The sequence below is a fragment of the Pongo pygmaeus genome, chromosome 4 (genome assembly GCF_028885625.2).
Source record: "Pongo pygmaeus isolate AG05252 chromosome 4, NHGRI_mPonPyg2-v2.0_pri, whole genome shotgun sequence".
Classification (NCBI taxonomy): domain Eukaryota; kingdom Metazoa; phylum Chordata; class Mammalia; order Primates; family Hominidae; genus Pongo; species Pongo pygmaeus.
The window spans coordinates 44,613,409-44,619,408 of NC_072377.2; positions in this window are offsets into that span (position 1 = coordinate 44,613,409).

Consider the following 6,000-nt stretch of genomic DNA (forward strand, 5'->3'; position numbering starts at 1 on the left):
AGATTGCTTTTGGCAGTGTGGTCATTTTCCCAATATTGATTCTACCCATCATGAGCATGGGATGTGTTTCCATTTGTTTGTGTCATCTATGATAATTTTTAGCAGTGTTTTATAGTTTTCCTTGTGAGATTTTTCACCTCCTTGGTTAAGTATATTCCTAAGTATTTTATTTTATTTTTGCAGCTAATTGTAAAAGGAGTTGAGTTCTTGATTTGATTCTAGCTTAATTGCTGTTGGTGTATAGCAGGGCTACTGATTTTTGTACATTATTTTGTATCCTGAACTTTACTGAATTCATTTACCACTTCTAGGAGCTTTTCGGATGAGTCATTAGGTTTTTCTAGGTATACGAACATATCTTGTGCAATCATCAACAGTTTGACTTCCTCTTTACCTATCTGGATACACTTTATATATTTTTTCTCCTGTCTGATTGCTCTGGATAGGACTTCCAGTACTATGTTGAATAGAAGTGGCGGAAGTGGGCATTCTTGTCTTGTTCCAGTTCTCAGAAGGAATGCTTTCAACTTTTCCCCATTCAGTATAATGTTTGTTGTGGGTTTGTTATAGATGGCTTTTATTACCTTAAGGTATGTTCCTTCTATGCTGATTTTGCTGAGGGTTTTAATTATAAAGTGATGCTGGATTTTGTCAAATGCTTTTTCTGCATCTATTGAGATGATCATGTAGTTTTTGTTTTTAATTCTGTTTATGTGGTGTATCACATTTACTAACTTGTGTATGATAAACCATCCCTGCTTCCCTGGTATGAAACCCACTTCATCATGTTGTATTATCTTTTTGATATGTTGCTGAATTCAGTTATCTGGTATTTTGTTGAGAATTTTTGCATCTATGCTCATCAGGGATATTGGTCTGTAGTTTTCTTTATTTGTTGTGTCCTTTCCTGGTTTTGGTATTAGGGTGAAACTGGCTTCACAGAATAATTTAGGGAGGAATCCCTCTTTATCTTTTGGAATAGTCTCAATAGGATTGGTACCAATTCTTTGAATGTCTGATAGAATTCTGCTGAGAATCCATCTGGTTCTGGACTTTTTTTGTCGTTGTTAACTTTTTAATTATCATTTCAAGCTCACGGTTATTGGTCTGTTCAGAGTTTCTATTTCTTCCTCATTTAATCTAGGAGGGTTGTATTCTTCCAGGAATCTATCCATTTCCTCTAGGTTTCTAGTTTATGTACATAAAGGTGTCCATAGTAGCCTTAAATGATCTTTTGTATTTCTGTGGTATTGGTTGTAATACTTTCCATTTCATTTCCAGTTGAGCTTATTTGGATGTTCTCTCCCCTTTTCTTAGTAAATCTTGCTAATGGTTTCTTAATTTTATTTATCTTTTCAAAGAACCAAGTTTTTGTTTCATTTGTCTTTCGTATTTTTTAAAAAATTTCATTTAGTTCTACCCTGATCTGTCTTTTTCTGTGCTGGATTTGGGTTTGGTTTGTTCTTGCTACTCTTATTACCTGAGGTTTGACCTTAGATTGTCTATTTGTGCTCTTTCAGACTTTCTGATGCTGGCATTCAATACTATAAGCTTTCCTCATAGCACTGCTTTTGCTATATCCCAGAGGTTTTGATAGGTTGTGTCACTATTATCATTCAGTTCAAAGAATTTTTAAATTTTCATCATGAGTTTATTGTTGACCCAATGATCATTCAAGAGCAGGTTATTTTATTTCCATGTATTTGAATGGTTTTAAGGGTTCTTTTTGGAGTTGATTTCCAGTTTTATTCCTCTGTGGTCTGAGACAGTACTTGATAAAATTTCAATTTTCTTAAATTTGTTGAGACTTGTTCTGTGGCCTATCATATAGTCTATTTTGGAGAATGTTCCATGTGCTGGTGAATAGAATGTATACTCTGGAGTTGTTTGGTAGAATGTTCTGTAAATGTCTGTTAAGTCCATTTATTATAAGGTATAGTTAAGTCCATTGTTTCTTTGTTGACTTTCCATCTTGATGACCTGTCTAGTGCTGTTAGTGGAGTATTGAAGTCCCCCATTATTATTGTGTTGCCATTTATCTCATTTTTTAGGTCTAGTAGTAATTGTTTTATAAATTTGTGAACTCCAGTGTTAGGTGCATATATATTTAGGATTGTGATATTTTCCTGTTGCACTAGTCATTTTATCATTATATAATGTCCATCTTTGTCTTCTTTAACTGCTGTTCTGTTAATGTTTGTTTTGTCTCATATAAGAATAGCTATTCCTGATCGTTTTGGTGTCCATTTGCAAGTGGTATCTTTCTTCACCCCTTTACATTAAGTTTATGTGAGTCCTTATGTCTGTGTCAGGTGAGTATCTTGAAGAGAAAAGATATATGGTTGATGAATTCTTATTCACTCTGCAATTCTATATATATATATTTTTTTGAGATGAAGAGTCCCTCTCTGTCACCAGGCTGGAGTGCAGTGGCACAATCTCAGCTCACTGCAACCTCTGCCTCCTGGGTTCAAGCAATTCTCCTGCCTCAGCCTCCCAAGTAGCTGGGACTACAGGTGCATGTCACCACACCCAGCTAATTTTTGTGTTTTTGGTAGAGGCAGGGTTTCACCATGTTGGACAGGATGGTCTTGATCTCTTGACCTCATGATCTATCTGCCTCAGCCTCCCAAAGTGCTGGGATTACAAGTATGAGCCACTGTGCCTGGCCTATTCTACATCTTTTAAGTGGAGTATTTAGGCTATTTATATTCAACATTATTATTGATATGTGAGGAACTGTTCTATTCATCATGTTATTTGTTGCCTGAATTTTTTTTCATTGTGTTATTGTTTTATAGGTCCTTTGAGATTTATGCTATAAGGAGATTCTATTTTGGTGTATTTTGAGGATTTGTTTCAAGATTTGGAGCTTTTTTTTTTTTTTAGCAGTTTTTGTGCTGCCTTGGTAGTGGCAAATTCTCTCAGCATTTGTTTGTCTGAAAAAGACTATCTTTCCTTTCATTGGATACAAATTTCTTGGCTGATAATTGTTTTGTTTAAGGAGGCTAAATATAGGACCCCAATCTCTTCTAGCTTGTAGGGTTTCTGCTGAGAAATCTGTTAATTTGATAGTTTTTTTAATAGGTTACCTGATGCTTTTGCCTCATAGCTCTTAAGATTCTTTCCTTCATCTTCACTTTAGATAACTTGACGACTATGTGCTGAAGTTATGATCTTTTTGCAATGAATTTCACGGATGTTCTTTGTGCTTATAATATTTGGATATCTAGATCTCTAGCAAGGCTGGGGAAATTTTTCTTGATTATTTCCTCAAATATGTTTTCCAAACTTTTATATTTCTCTGCTTTGGGAACACCAATTATTCTTAAGTTTGGTAGTTTAACATGATCCCAAATTTCTTGGAGTTTATGTTCATTTTCCAAAAATTCTTTTTTCTTTGTCTTTGTTGAATTGGTTAATTCGCAAACCTCGTCTTTGAGCTCTGAAGTTCTTCTTTCTTTTGGTTTGATTCTATTGCTCATACCTTCCAGTGCATTTCGCATTTCTCTAAGTGTATCCTTCACTTCCAGAAGTTGTGATTGTTATTTATTCATGCAATCTGTTTCACTGGGGATTTTTTCATTCATATCTAGTATCATTTTTTTGATTTCTTTAAGTTGAACTTTACCTTTTGCTGGTGCTCCCTTGATTAGCTTAATAACTGACCTGAATTCTCTTTCTGGCAATTCAGAGATTTCATCTCGATTTGGATCCATTGCTGGTGAGCTAGTGCCATCTTTTGGGGGTGTTAAAGAAACCTGTTTTGTCATGTTACCACAGTTGTTTTTCTGATTCCTTCTCATTTGGGTAGACAATGTCAGAGGGAAGATCTGGGGCTCAAGGGCTGCTGTTCAGATTCTTTTGTCCCATAGAGTGATTGCTTTATTTAATACTCTCTGCCTTCCCCTAGGGATGGGGCTTCCTGACAGCCAAACTGTAGTGATTTTTTTTTTAATTATACTTTAAGTTTTAGGGTACATGTGCACAACGTGCAGGTTAGTTACATATGTATACATGTGCCATGTTGGTGTGCTGCACCAATTAACTCATCATTTAACATTAGGTATATCTCCTAATGCTATCCCTCCCCACTCCCTGCAACCCACAACAGGACCCAGTGTGTGATGTTCCCCTTCCTGGGTCCATATGTTCTCATTGTTCAATTCCCACCTCTGAGTGAGAACACGTGCTGTTTGGTTTTTTTGTCTTTGAGATAGTTTGCTGAGAATGATGGTTTCCAGCTTCATCCATGTCCCTACAAAGGACATGAACTCATCATTGTTTATGGCTGCCTAGTATTCCATGGTGTATATATGCCACATTTTTTTAATCCAATCTATCATTGTTGGACAATTGGGTTGGTTCCAAGTCTTTGCCATTGTGAATAGTGCTGCAATAAACATACGTGTGCATGTGTCTTTATAGTAGCATGATTTATAATCCTTTGGGTATATACCCAGTAATGGGATTGCTGGGTCAAATGGTATTTCTAGTTCTAGATCCCTGAGGAATCGCCACACTGACTTCCACAATGGTTGAACTAGTTTACAGTTCCACCAACAGTGTAAAAGTGTTCCTATTTCTCCACATCCTCTCCAGCACCTGTTGTTTCCTGACTTTTTAATGATTGCCATTCTAACTGGTGTGAGATGGTATCTCATTGTGGTTTTGATTTGCATTTCTCTGATGGCCAGTGATGATGAGCATTTTTTCATGTGTCTTTTGGCTGCATAAATGTCTTCTTTTGAGAAGTGTCTGTTCATATCCTTCATCCACTTTTTGATGGGTTTTTTTGTTTTTTTCTTGTAAATTTGTTGGAGTTCATTGTAGATTCTGGATATTAGCCTTTGTCAGATGAGTAGATTGCAAAAATTTTCTCCCATTCTGTAGGTTGCCTGTTCACTCTGATGGTAGTTTCTTTTGCTGTGCAGAAGCTCTTTAGTTTAATGAGATCCCATTTGTCAATTTTGGCTTTTGTTGCCATTGCTTTTGGTGTTTTAGACATGAAGTCCTTGCCCATGCCTTTGTCCTGAATGGTATTGCCTAGGTTTTCTTCTAGGGTTTTTATGGTTTCAGGTCTAACATTTAAGTCTTTAATCCATCTTGAATTAATTTTTTATAAGGTGTAAGGAAGGGATGCAGTATTTCTCTTCTGGATCCAGCCACCCAGTGGTGCTACCAGGCTCCAGACTGACACTGGGGAGTGGCTGCAAACAGTTCTGTCATGTGATCTATCTTCAGGTCTCTCAGCCATAGATACCAGCACCTGCTCTGGTAGAGGTGGCAGGAGAGTAAGGACTCTGTGAGAGTCTTTGGTTGTATTTTTGTTCAGTGCAATGGTTTTGTATTGGTTGGCTTCCAGCATGGAGTAATGCTTTTAAGAGCACTTCAGCTGCAGTAGTATAGGGAGGATACAAGCTTGCCCTAGGGTCAGGCAGTGGGTGGGGCCATAGAGCTCCGAAGAGATTATGTCCTTTGTCTTTGGCTACCAGGGCAGGTAGAAAAAGACCATCAGTTGGGGGCAGGATTAGACTTAGGCAGGGCTTGCTGCGGCTGCTGTGGGGGATGCAGGTGTGTTTCCCAGGCCAATGGAGTTATGTTCCCAGCAGGATTATGGCTGCCTCTGCTCTGTCACACAGGTTGCCAGGGAAGTGGGGGAAAGCCAGCAGCCACAGGCCTTACTCAGCTCCCACACAGCCCGCAACCAAAAGGCAGTTCTCACTTTCACCATGCCCTCTCAACAGCACTGAGTTTTTTCCAGGCAGCTGGTAGCAGAGCTGAGAACTTGCCCCAGGTTACAAGCCTCCCAGCTTAGAAAGAGAGCAGACTCACAGTTCCTTGGCTTGTCCCATGGAGCCTGTAGTGGCAATCCATCCCTTCAAAGGGTCTGTGGATTCTCTCAGCTTTCCTGATATGTCCCTATGGTAGTTCTTGGAGCAAAAGTTAACGATGTGAGTCTCCACGTGCTGCTATGTCCATGTGAGTGGGAGCTGCAAG